Genomic DNA, 16,613 nt, shown 5'->3' with positions numbered 1-16,613 from the left:
ACCACGTCACTACCCTAAACCCTACATCTACCCCCATCAAGACCCCCTACACCACACAAACACCACTGCACTACTCTACTGCACTATCCTAAACCCTAAATCTACCCTCTGCACGACCCCCTACACCACACAAACATCACTGCACTACCCTGCTGCACTACCCTAAACCCTAAATCTACCCCATGCACAAACCCCTACACTACACAAACACCATGGCACTACCCTAAACCCTAAAACACTTACCACAGCACAACCCCCTACACTACACAAACACCACGTCACTAACCTAAACCCTAAATCTACTCCCTGCACAAACCCCTACACTACACAAACACCACGGCACTACCCTAAACCCTAAACCTCTTACCACAGCACAACCCCCTACACTACACAAACACCACGGCACTACCCTATTACACTACCCTAAACCCTAAAACACTTACCCCAGCACGACCCCCTACACTACACAAACACCACTGCACTACCCTAAATCCTAAAACACTTACACCAGCACGACCACCTACACTCCCCAAACACCACTGCACTACCCTAAACCCTAAAACACTATCACCAGCCCGACCCCCTACACTACACAAACACCACGGCACTACCCCAAACCCTACATCTACCCCCAACACGACACCTTACACCACACAAACACCACTGCACTACCCTACTGCAGTATCCTAAACCCTAAATCAACCCCCGCAACAAACCCCTACACCACACAAACACCACTGCACTACGCTACTGCACTACCCTAAACCCTAAATTTTCCCCTGCACAAACCTCTACACTACACAAACACCACGGCACTACCCTAAAACCCTTATGCCAGCACAACCACCTACACTACCCAAACACCACTGCACTACCCTAAACCCTAAAACACTTACCCCAGCATGACCCCCTATACTCCACAAACACCACAGCACTACCCTAAACCCTAAAACACTTACCCCAGCATGACCACCTACAATACCCAAACACCACTGAACTGCCCTAGACCCTAAAACACTACCACCAGCATGACCCCCTACACCACACAAACACCACGGCACTACCCTAAACCCTAAATCTACCCCCTGCACAAACGCCTACACTACACAAACACCACTGCGCAACCCTAAACCCTAAATCTACCCCCTGCACAAACCCCTACACTACACAAACACCACAGCACTACCCTAAACCCTAAAACACTTACCCCAAAACTACCGCCTACACTACCCAAACACCACTGCACTACCCTAAACCCTAAAACACTACCCCCAGCACGACCCCCTATGCTACACAAACACCACGGAACTACCCTACTGCACTACCCTAAACCCTAAAACACTTAACCAAGCACGACCCCCTACACTACACAAACACCACGGCACTACCCTAAACCCTAAAATACTTACCCCAGCATGACCACCTACACTACCGAAACACCACTGCACTACCCTAAACCCTAAAACACTACCCCCAGCACGACCCCCTACACTACACAAACACCACGTCACTACCCTAAACCCTACATCTACCCCCAGCAAGACCCCCTACACCACACAAACACCACTGCACTACCCTACTGCACTATACTAAACCCTAAATCAACCCCTGCACGACCCCCTACACCACACAAACACCACTGCACTACCCTACTGCACTACCCTAAACCTTAAATCTACCCCCTGCACAAACCCCTACACTACACAAACACCATGGCACTACCCTAAACCCTAAAACACTTACCACAGCACGGCCACCTACAGTCCCCAAACACCACTGCACTACCCTAAACCTTAAAACACTTACCCCACAACTACCGCCTACACTACCCAAACACCACTGCACTACCCTAAACCCTAAAACACTACACCCAGCATGACCCCCTACACTACACAAACACCAAGGAACTACCCTACTGCACTACCCTAAACCCTAAAACACTTAACCAAGCATGACCCCCTACACTACACAAACACCACGGCACTACCCTAAACCCTAAAATACTTACCCCAGCATGACCACCTACACTACCGAAACACCACTGCACTACCCTAAACCCTAAAACACTACCCCCAGCATGACCCCCTACACTACACAAACACCACGGAACTACCCTACTGCACTACCCTAAACCCTAAAACACTTACCCCAGCACGACCCCCTACACTACACAAACACCACTGCACCATCCTAAACTCTAAAACACTATCACCAGCCCGACCCCCTACACTACACAAACACCACGGCACTACCCTACTGCACTATCCTAAACCCTAAATCAACCCCTGCACGACCCCCTACACCACACAAACACCACTGCACTACCCTACTGCACTATCCTAAACCCTAAATCAACCCCCGCAACAAACCCCTACACCACACAAACACCACTGCACTACGCTACTGCACTACCCTAAACCCTAAATCTTCCCCCTGCACAAACCTCTACACTACACAAACACCACGGCACTACCCTAAACCCTAAAACCCTTATACCAGCACAACCACCTACACTACCCAAATACCACTGCACTACCCTAAACCCTAAAACACTTACCCCAGCACGACCCCCTATACTCCACAAACACCACAGCACTACCCTAAACCCTAAAACACTTACCCCAGCATGACCACCTACAATACCCAAACACCACTGAACTGCCCTAAACCCTAAAACACTACCCCCAGCATGACCCCCTACACTACACAAACACCACGGAACTACCCTACTGCACTACCCTAAACCCTAAAACACTTACCCCAGCACGACCCCCTACACTACACAAACACCACTGCACCACCCTAAACTCTAAAACACTATCACCAGCCCGACCCCCTACACTACACAAACACCACGGCACTACCCTACTGCACTATCCTAAACCCTAAATCAACCCCTGCACGACCCCCTACACCACACAAACACCACTGCACTACCCTACTGCACTATCCTAAACCCTAAATCAACCCCCGCAACAAACCCCTACACCACACAAACACCACTGCACTACGCTACTGCACTACCCTAAACCCTAAATCTTCCCCCTGCACAAACCTCTACACTACACAAACACCACGGCACTACCCTAAACCCTAAAACCCTTATACCAGCACAACCACCTACACTACCCAAATACCACTGCACTACCCTAAACCCTAAAACACTTACCCCAGCACGACCCCCTATACTCCACAAACACCACAGCACTACCCTAAACCCTAAAACACTTACCCCAGCATGACCACCTACAATACCCAAACACCACTGAACTGCCCTAAACCCTAAAACACTACCACCAGCATGACCCCCTACACCACACAAACACCACGGCACTACTCTAAACCCTAAATCTACCCCCTGCACAAACGCCTACACTACACAAACACCACTGCGCAACCCTAAACCCTACATCTACCCCCTGCACAAACCCCTACACTACACAAACACCACAGCACTACCCTAAACCCTAAAACACTTACCCACAACTACCACCTACACTACCCAAACACCACTGCACTACCCTAAACCCTAAAACACTTACCCCACAACTACCGCCTACACTACCCAAACACCACTGCACTACCCTAAACCCTAAAACACTACCTCCAGCACGACCCCCTACACGACACAAACACTACGGAACTACCCTACTGCACTACCCTAAACCCTAAAACACTTAACCAAGCACGACCCCCTACACTACACAAACACCACGGCACTACCCTAAACCCTAAAATACTTACCCCAGCATGACCACCTACACTACCGAAACACCACTGCACTACCCTAAACCCTAAAACACTACCCCCAGCACGACCCCCTACACTACACAAACACCACGGAACTACCCTACTGCACTACCCTAAACCCTAAAACACTTACCCCAGCACGACCCCCTACACTACACAAACACCACTGCACTAAACCCTAAAACACTTACACCAGCACAACCACCTACACTCCCCAAACACCACTGCACTACCCTAAACCCTAAAACACTATCACCAGCCCGACCCCCTACACTACACAAACACCACGGCACTACCCTAAACCCTACATCTATCCCAACACGACACCTTACACCACACAAACACCACTGCACTACCCTACTGCACTATCCTAAACCCTAAATCAACCCCCGCAACAAACCCCTATACCACACAAACACTACTGTACTGCGCTACTGCACTACCCTAAACCCTAAATCTTCCCCCTGCACAAACCTCTACACTACACAAACACCACGGCACTACCCTAAACCCTAAAACCCTTACGCCAGCACAACCACCTACACTACCCAAACACCACTGCACTACCCTACACCCTAAAACACTTACCCCAGCACGACCCCCTATACTCCACAAACACCACAGCACTACCCTAAACCCTAAAACACCTATCCCAGCACGACGACCTACACTACCCAAACACCACTGCTCTACACTAAACCCTAAAACACTACCCTCAGCACGACCCCCTACACTACACAAACACCACGGCACTACCCTAAACCCTAAAACACTTTCCCCAGCACGACCACCTACACTACCCAAACACCTCGGCACTACCCTAAACCCTTAAACACATACCCCAGCACGACCCCCTACACTACCCAAACACCATGACACTACCCTAAACCCTAAAACACTTATCCCAGCACGACCACCTACAGTACCCAAACTTCACTGCACTACCCTACACCCTAAAACACTACCTCCAGCACGACCCCCTACACTACACAAACACCACTGCACTACCCTAAAACACTTACACCAGCACGACCACCTACACTACCCAAACACCACTGCCCTTCCCTAAACTTTAAAACACTACCCCCAGCACGACCCCCTACACTACACAAACACCACTACACTACCCTACTGCACTACCCTAAACTCTAAATCTACCCCCTGCATAAACCCCTACACTACACAATCACCAAGGCACTACCCTAAACCATAAAACACTTACCCCAGCACGACCCCCTACACTACACAAACACCACAGCACTACCCTAAACCCTAAATCTACCCCCTGCAGAAACCGCTACACTACACAAACACCATTGCACTTCCCTACTGCACTACCCTAAACACTAAATCTACCCCCTGCACAGACCCCTACACCACACAAACACCACTGCGCTACCCTACTGCACTAACCTAAACCCTAAATATACCCCTGCACAAACCCCTACACTACACAAACACCACTGCAATACCCTAAACCCTAAAAAACGTACCCCAGCACGACCCCCAACACTACACAAACACCACGGCACTACCCTAAACCCTAAATCTACCCCTTCACAAACCCCTACACCACACAAACACCACTGCACTACCCTACTGCACTACCCTAAACCCTAAATCTACCCCCTGCACAAACCCCTACAGTACACAACCACCACGGCACTACCCTAAACCCTAAAACACTTACCCAAGCACGACCCCCTACACTACACAAACACCACGGCACTACCCTAAAACACTTACCCCAGCAAGACCACCTACACTACCCAAACAACACGGCACTACCCTAAACCCTAAAACACTTACCCCAGCACCACCACCTATACTTCCCAAACACCACGGCACTACCCTAAAACACTTACCCCAGCACGACCACCTGCACTACCCAAACACCACTGCACTACCCTAAACCCTAAAACACTACCCCTAGCACGACCCCCTACACTACACAAACACCATGGCCCTACCCTAAACCCTAAATCTACCCCCTGCACAAACCCCTACACCACACAAACACCACTGCACTACCCTAAACCCTAAATCTACCCCCTGCACAAACCACTGCACCACACAAACACCACTGCACTACCGTACTGCACTACCCTAAACCCTAACTCTAGCCCCTGCACAAACCCCCTATACAACACAAACACCACTGCACTAACCTAAACCCTAAAACACTTACCCCAGCACGACCACCTATACTACCCAAACACCACAGCACTACCCTAAACCCTAAAACACTACCCCCAGTACGACCCCCTACACTACACAAACACCACTGCACTACCCTACTGCACTAACCTAAACCCTAAAACACTTACCCCAGCACGAGCCCCTACATTACACAAACACCACGGCACTACCCTAAAACACTTACACCAGCACGACCACCAACACTACTACACTATCCAAACACCACTGCACTACCCTAAACCCTAAAACACTACCCCCAGCACGACCCCCTATACTACACAAGCACCGCGGTACTACCCTAAACCCTTCATCTACCCCCAGCATGACCCCCTATACCACACAAACACCACTGCCCTACCCTACTGCACTACCCTAAACCCTAAATCTACCCCCTGCACAAACCCCTCCACCACACAAACATCACTGCACTACCCTACTGCACTACCCTAAACCCTAAATCTACCCCCCACACAAACCCCTACACTACACAAACACCACGGCACTACCCTAAACCCTAAAACACTTACCCCAGCATGACCCCCTACACTACACAAACACCACGGCACTACCCTACTGCACTACCCTAAACCCTAAAACACTTAACCAAGCACAACCCCCTACACTACCCAAATACCACTGCACTACCCTAAACCCTAAAACACTACCCCCAGCACGACCCCCTATACTACTCAAACACCACGTCACTACCCTAAACCCTACATCTACCCCCATCAAGACCCCCTACACCACACAAACACCACTGCACTACTCTACTGCACTATCCTAAACCCTAAATCTACCCTCTGCACGACCCCCTACACCACACAAACATCACTGCACTACCCTACTGCACTACCCTAAACCCTAAATCTACCCCATGCACAAACCCCTACACTACACAAACACCATGGCACTACCCTAAACCCTAAAACACTTACCTCAGCACAACCCCCTACACTACACAAACAACACGTCACTAACCTAAACCCTAAATCTACTCCCTGCACAAACCCCTACACTACACAAACACCACGGCACTACCCTAAACCCTAAACTTCTTACCACAGCACAACCCCCTACACTACACAAACACCACGGCACTACCCTATTACACTACCCTAAACCCTAAAACACTTACCCCAGCACGATCCCCTACACTACACAAACACCACTGCACTACCCTAAACCCTAAAATACTTACACCAGCACGACCACCTACACTCCCCAAACACCACTGCACTACCCTAAACCCTAAAACACTATCACCAGCCCGACCCCCTACACTACACATACACTACGGCACTACCCCAAACTCTACATCTACCCCCAACACGATACCTTACACCACACAAACACCACTGCACTACCCTACTGCAGTATCCTAAACCCTAAATCAACCCCCGCAACAAACCCCTACACCACACAAACACCACTGCACTACGCTACTGCACTACCCTAAACCCTAAATCTTCCCCCTGCACAAACCTCTACACTAGACAAACACCACGGCACTACCCTAAACCCTAAAACCCTTACGCCAGCACAACCACCTACACTACCCAAACACCACTGCACTACCCTAAACCCTAAAACACTTACCCCAGCACGACCCCCTATACTCCACAAACACCACAGCACTACCCTAAACCCTAAAACACTTACCCCAGCATGACCACCTACAATACCCAAACACCACTGAACTGCCCTAAACCCTAAAACACTACCACCAGCATGACCCCCTACACTACACAAACACCACGGCACTACCCTGAACCCTAAATCTACCCCCTGCACAAACGCCTACACTGCACAAACACCACTGCGCAACCCTAAACCCTAAATCTAACCCCTGCACAAACCCCTACACTACACAAACACCACAGCACTACCCTAAACCCTAAAACACTTACCCCACAACTACCGCCTACACTACCCAAACACCACTGCACTACCCTAAACCCTAAAACACTACCCCGAGCACGACCCCCTACGCTACACAAACACCACGGAACTACCCTACTGCACTACCCTAAACCCTAAAACACTTAACCAAGCACGACCCCCTACACTACACAAACACCACGGCACTACCCTAAACCCTAAAATACTTACCCCAGCATGACCACCTACACTACCGAAACACCACTGCACTACCCTAAACCCTAAAACACTACCCCCAGCACGACCCCCTACACTACACAAACACCACGTCACTACCCTAAACCCTACATCTACCCCCAGCAAGACCCCCTACACCACACAAACAACACTGCTCTGCCCTACTGCACTATCCTAAACCCTAAATCAACCCCTGCACGACCCCTACACCACACAAACACCACTGCACTACCCTAAACCTTAAATCTACCCCCTGCACAAACCCCTACACTACACAAACACCATGGCACTACCCTAAACCCTAAAACACTTACCACAGCACGACCACCTACAGTCCCCAAACACAACTGCACTACCCTAAACCCTAAAACACTTACCCCACAACTACCGCCTACACTACCCAAACACCACTGCACTACCCTAAACCCTTAAACACTACACCCAGCACGACCCCCTACACTACACAAACACCAAGTAACTACCCTACTGCACTACCCTAAACCCTAAAACACTTAACCAAGCATGACCCCCTACACTACACAAACACCACGGCACTACCCTAAACCCTAAAATACTTACCCCAGCATGACCACCTACACTACCGAAACACCACTGCACTACCCTAAACCCTAAAACACTACCCCTAGCACGACCCCCTACACTACACAAACACCACGGAACTACCCTACTGCACTACCCTAAACCCTAAAACACTTACCCCAGCACGACCCCCTACACTACGCAAACACCACTGCACCACCCTAAACTCTAAAACACTATCACCAGCCCGACCCCCTACACTACACAAACACCACGGCACTACCCTAAACCCTACATCTACCCCCAACACGACACCTTACACCACACAAACACCACTGCACTACCCTACTGCACTATCCTAAACCCTAAATCAACCCCCGCAACAAACCCCTACACCACACAAACACCACTGCACTACGCTACTGCACTACCCTAAACCCTAAATCTTCCCCCTGCACAAACCTCTACACTACACAAACACCACGGCACTACCCTAAACCCTAAAACCCTTACGCCAGCACAACCACCTACACTACCTCAACACCACTGCACTACCCTAAACCCTAAAACACTAACCCCAGCACGACCCCCTATACTCCACAAACACCACAGCACTACCCTAAACCCTAAAACACTTACCCCAGCATGACCACCTACAATACCCAAACACCACAGAACTGCCCTAAACCCTAAAACACTACCACCAGCATGACCCCCTACACTACACAAACACCACGGCACTACCCTAAACCCTAAATCTACCCCCTGCACAAACGCCTACACTACACAAAAAGACCACTGCGCAACCCTAAACCCTAAATCTACCCCCTGCACAAACCCCTACACTACACAAACACCACAGCACTACCCTAAACCCTAAAACTCTTACCCCACAACTACCGCCTACACTACCCAAACACCACTGCACTACCCTAAACCCTAAAACACTACCCCCAGCATGACCCCCTACACTACACAAACACCAGGGAACTACCCTACTGCACTACCCTAAACCCTAAAACACTTAACCAAGCACGACCCCCTACACTACACAAACACCACGGCACTACCCTAAACCCTAAAATACTTACCCCAGCATGACCACCTACACTACCGAAACACCACTGCACTACCCTAAACCCTAAAACACTACCCCCAGCACGACCCCCTACACTACACAAACACCACAGCACTACCCTAAACCCTACATCTACCCCCAGCACGACCCCCTACACCACACAAACACCACTGCACTACCCTACTGCACTACCCTAAATCTACCCCCTGCACAAACACCTACACTACACAAACACCACTGCGCTACCCTAAACCCTAAATCTACCCCCTGCACAAACCCCTAAACTACACAAACACCACGGCACTACCCTAAACCCTAAAACACTTACCCCACAACTACCACCTACACTACCCAAACACCAGTGCACTACCCTAAACCCTAAAACAAAACCCCTAGCACAACCCCCTACACTACACAAACACCATGGCACTACCCTAAACCCTAAATCTACCACCTGCACAAACCCCTACACCACTCAAACACCACTGCACTACCCTACTGCACTACCCTAAACCCTAAATCTACCCCCTGCACAAACCACTGCACCACAAAAACACCACTGCACTACCATACTGCACTACCCTAAAACCTAACTCTAGCCCCTGCACAAACCCCCTATACTACACAAACACCACTGCACTAACCTAAACCCTAAAACACTTACCCCAGCACGACCACCTACACTACCCAAACACCACAGCACTACCCTAAACCCTAAAACACTACCCCCAGTACGACCCCCTATACTACACAAACACCACTGCACTACCCTACTGCACTAACCTAAACCCTAAAACACTTATCCCAGCACGAGCCCCTACACTACACAAACACCACGGCACTACCCTAAAACACTTACACCAGCACGACCACCAACACTACTACACTATCCAAACACCACTGCACTACCCTAAACCCTAAAACACTACCCCCAGCACGACCCCCTACACTACACAAACACCACGGCACTACCCTAAACCCTTCATCTACCCCCAGCATGACCCTCTATACCACTCAAACAACACTGCCCTACCCTACTGCACTACCCTAAACCCTAAATCTACCCCCTGCACAAACCACTACACCACACAAATATCACTGCACTACCCTACTGCACTACCCTAAACCCTAAATCTACCCCCCGCACAAACCCCTACACTACACAATCACCACGGCACTACCCTAAACCCTAAAACACTTACCCCAGCATGACCCCCTACACTACACAAACACCACGGCACTACCCTACTGCACTACCCTAAACCCTAAAACACTTAACCAAGCACGACCCCCTACACTACCCAAATACCACTGCACTACCCTAAACCCTAAAACACTACCCCCAGCACGACCCCCTACACCACGTCACTACCCTAAACCCTACATCTACCCCCATCAAGACCCCCTACACCACACAAACACCACTGCACTACTCTACTGCACTATCCTAAACCCTAAATCTACCCTCTGCACAACCCCCTACACCACACAAACATCACTGCACTACCCTACTGCACTACCCTAAACCCTAAATCTACCCCATGCACAAACCCCTACACTACACAAACACCATGGCACTACCCTAAACCCTAAAACACTTACCACAGCACAACCCCCTACACTACACAAACACCACGGCACTACCCTATTGCACTACCCTAAACCCTAAAACAATTACCCCAGCACAACCCCCTACACTACACAAACACCATTGCACTACCCTAAACCCTAAAACACTTACGCCAGCACGACCACATACAGTCCCCAAACACCACTGCACTACCCTAAACCCTAAAACACTATCACCAGCCCGACCCCCTACACTACACAAACACCACGGCACTACCCTAAACCCTACATCTACCCCCAACACGACACCTTACACCACACAAACACCACTGCACTACCCTACTGCACTATCCTAAACCCCAAATCAACCCCCGCAACAAACCCCTACACCACACAAACACCACTGCACTACGCTACTGCACTACCCTAAACCCTAAATCTTCCCCCAGCACAACCACCTACACTACCCAAACACCACTGCACTACCCTAAACCCTAAAACACTTACCCAGCATGACCCCCTATACTCCACAAACACCACAGCACTACCCTAAACCCTAAAACACTTACCCCAGCATGACCACCTACAATACCCAAACACCACGGAACTGCCCTAAACCCTAAAACACTACCACCAGCATGACCCCCTACACTACACAAACACCACGGCACTACCCTAAACCCTAAATCTACCCCCTGCACAAACGCCTACACTTCACAAACACCACTGCGCAACCCTAAACCCTAAATCTACCCCCTGCACAAACCCCTACACTACACAAACACCACAGCACTACCCTAAACCCTAAAACACTTACCCCACAACTACCGCCTACACTACCCAAACACCACTGCACTACCCTAAACCCTAAAACACTACCCCCAGCACGACCCCCTACACTACACAAACACCACGGAACTACCCTACTGCACTACCCTAAACCCTAAATCTACCCCCTGCACAAACCCCTATACTACACAAACACCATTGCACTACCCTAAACCCTAAAACACTTACCACAGCAAATCCCCCTACACTACACAAACACCACGTCACTACCCTAAACCCTAAATCTACCCCCTGCACAAACCTCTACATTACACAAACACCACGGCACTGCCCTAAACCCTAAACCTCTTACCACAGCACAACCCCCTACACTACACAAACACCACTGAACTACCCTACAGCACTATCCTAAACCCTAAATCTAACCCCTGCACAAACCCCTACACCACACAAACACCACTGCACTCTGCTACTGCACTACCCTAAACCCTAAATCTACCCCCTACACAAACCCCTATACTACACTAACACCACGGCACTACCCTAAACCCTAAAACACTTACCCCAGGATGACCCCCTTCACTACACAAACACCACATCACTACCCTAAACCCTAAAACACTTACCCCAGCATGACCACCTACAATACCCAAACACCACTGCACTACCCTTAACCCTAAAACACTACCCCCAGCACGACCCCCTACACTACACAAACACCACAGCACTACCCTAAACCCTATATCTACCCCCAGAATGACCCCCTACACCACACATACACCACTGCACTACCCTACTGCACTACCCTAAACCCTAAATCTACCAACTACACAAACCCCTACACTACACAAACACCACTGCACTACCCTAAACCCTATAACACTTACCCCAGCACGACCACCTACACTACCCAAACACCACTGCACTACCCTAAAACCTAAAACACTACCCCCAGCACGACCTCCTACACTACACAAACACCAGGGCACTACCCTAAACCCTAAATCTACCCCCTGCACAAACCCCTACACTACACAAACACCACTGCACTTCCCTACTGCACTACCCGAAACCCTAAATCTACCCCCTGCACAAACTCCTACACTACACAAACACCACTGCACTACCCTAAACCCTAAAAAACTTACCCCAGCACGACCCCCTACACTACACAAACACCACGGCACTACCCTAAACCCTAAATCTACCCCCTGCACAAACCACTACACAACACAAACACCACTGCACTACCCTACTGCACTACCCTAAACCCTATATCTACCCCCTGCACAAACCCCTATACTACACAAACACCACGGCACTACCCTAAACCCTAAAACACTTACCCCAGCACTAAAACCTACACTACCCAAACAACACGGCACTACCCTAAACCACTTACCCTAACACAACCACCTACACTTCCCAAACACCACGGCACTACCCTTAACCCTAAAACACTTACCTCAGCACGACCACCTACACTACCCAAACACCACTGCACTACCCTTAACCCTAAAATACTTACCCCAGCACGACCACCTACACTACCCAAACACCACTGTACTACCCTAAAACCTAAAACACTACCCCCAGCACGACCCCCTATACTACACAAACACCAGGGCATTACCCTAAACCCTAAATCTACCCTCTGCACAAACCCCTACACTACACAAACACCACTGCACTTCCCTACTGGACTACCCAAAACCCTAAATCTACCCCCTGCACAAACTCCTACACTACACAAACACCACTGCACTACCCTAAACCCTAAAAAACTTACCCCAGCACGACCCCCTACACTACACAAACACCACGGCACTACCCTAAACCCTAAATCTACCCCCTGCACAAACCCCTACACAACACAAACACCACTGCACTACCCTACTGCACTACCCTAAACCCTAAATCTACCCCCTGCACAAACCCCTATACTACACAAACACCACGGCACTACCGTAAACCCTAAAACACTTACCCCAGCATGACTCCCTACACTACACAAACACCACGGCACTACCCTAAACCCTAAAACACTTACCGCAGCACTACCACCTATACTACCCAAACAACACGGCACTACCCTAAACCACTTACCCCAACACAACCACCTACACTTCCCAAACACCACGGCACTACCCTAAACCCTAAAACATTTACCTCAGCATGACCACCTACACTACCCAAACACCACTGCACTACCCTAAACCCTAAAACACTTACCCCAGCACGACCACCTACACTACCCAAACACCACTGCACTACCCTAAACCCTAAAACACTACCCCCAGCACGACCCCCTATACTACACAAACACCACGGCACTACCCTAACCCCTAAAACACTACCCCCAACACGATCCTCTATACTACACAAACACAACGGCACAACCCTGCTGCAATACCCTAAACCCTAAATCTACCCCCTTCACAAATCCCTACACCACACAAACACCACTGCACTACCCTACTGCACTACCCTAAACCCTAAATCTCCCCCCTGCACAAACCCCTACACTACACAAACACCACAGCACTACCCTAAAACACTTACCCCAGAACTACCACCTACACTACCCAAACACCACTGCACTACCCTAAACCCAAAAACACTACCCCCAGCACGACCCCCTACACTACACAAACAGCACAGCACTACCCTAAACCCTAAAACACTTACACCAGCACGACTCCCTACACTACACAAACACCACAGCACTACCCTAAAACACTTACCCCAGCACGACCACCTACACTACCCAAACACCACTGCACTACCCTAAACCCTAAAACACTACCCCCAGCACGACCCCCTACACTACACAAACACCAGGGCACTACCCTAAACCCTAAATCTACCCTCTGCACAAACCCCTACACTACACAAACACCACTGCACTTCCCTACTGGACTACCCTAAACCCTAAATCTACCCCCTGCACAAACCCCTACACCACACAAACACCACTGCGCTACCCTACTGCACTACCCGAAAACCTAAATCTACCCCCTGCACAAACTCCTACACTACACAAACACCACTGCACTACCCTAAACCCTAAACCCTAAAAAACTTACCCAAGCACGACCCCCTACACTACACAAACACCACGGCACTACCCTAAACCCTAAATCTACCCCCTGCACAAACCCCTACACAACACAAACACCACTGCACTACCCTACTGAACTACCCTAAACCCTAAATCTACCCCCTGCACAAACCCCTATACTACACAAACACCACGGCACTACTGTAAACCCTAAAACACTTACCCCAGCATGACTCCCTACACTACACAAACACCACGGCACTACCCTAAACCCTGAAACACTTACCCCAGCACTACCACCTACACTACCCAAACAACACGGCACTGCCCTAAACCACTTACCCCAACACAACCACCTACACTTCCCAAACACCACGGCACTACCCTAAACCCTAAAACATTTACCTCAGCATGACCACCTACACTACCCAAACACCACTGCACTACCCTAAACCCTAAAACACTTACCCCAGCATGACCACCTACACTACCCAAACACCACTGCACTACCCTAAACCCTAAAACACTACCCCCAGCACGACCCCCTATACTACACAAACACCACGGCACTACCCTAACCCCTAAAACACTACCCCAACACGATCCTCTATACTACACAAACACAACGGCACAACCCTGCTGCACTACCCTAAACCCTAAATCTACCCCTTCACAAATCCCTATACCACACAAACACCACTGCACTACCCTACTGCACTACCCTAAACCCTAAATCTACCCCCTGCACAAACCCCTACACTACACAAACACCACAGCACTACCCTAAAACACTTACCCCAGAACTACCACCTACACTACCCAAACACCACTGCACTACCCTAAACCCAAAAACACTACCCCCAGCACGACCCCCTACACTACACAAACACCACAGCACTACCCTAAACCCTAAAACACTTACACCAGCACGACCCCCTACACTACACAAACACCACAGCACTACCCTTAAACACTTACCCCAGCACGACCACTTACACTACCCAAACACCACTGCACTACCCTAAACCCTAAAACACTACCCCCAGCACGACCCCCTACACTACACAAACACCACGGCACTACCCTAAACCCTAAATCAACCCCCTGCACAAACCCCTACACCACACAAACACCACTGCACTACCCTAAACCCTAAATCTACCCCGTGCACAAACCCCTACACCACACAAACACCACTGAACAACCCTACTGCACTACCCTAAACCCTAAATCTTCGCCCTGCACAAACACCCTACACTACACAAACACCACTGCACTAACCTAATCCCTAAAACACTTACCTCAGAACGACGACCTACACTACCCAAACACCACTGCTCTACCCTAAACCCTAAAACACTACCCTCAGCACGACCCCCTACACTACACAAGCACCACGGCACTACCCTAAACCCTAAAACACTTTCCCCAGCACGACCACCTACACTACCCAAACACCACGGCACTACCCTAAACCCTAACACACTTACCCCAGCATGACCCCCTACA

The sequence above is a fragment of the Triturus cristatus genome, chromosome 1_1, assembly GCF_964204655.1.
Source record: "Triturus cristatus chromosome 1_1, aTriCri1.1, whole genome shotgun sequence".
Classification (NCBI taxonomy): domain Eukaryota; kingdom Metazoa; phylum Chordata; class Amphibia; order Caudata; family Salamandridae; genus Triturus; species Triturus cristatus.
This window is presented reverse-complemented; position numbering follows the sequence as displayed.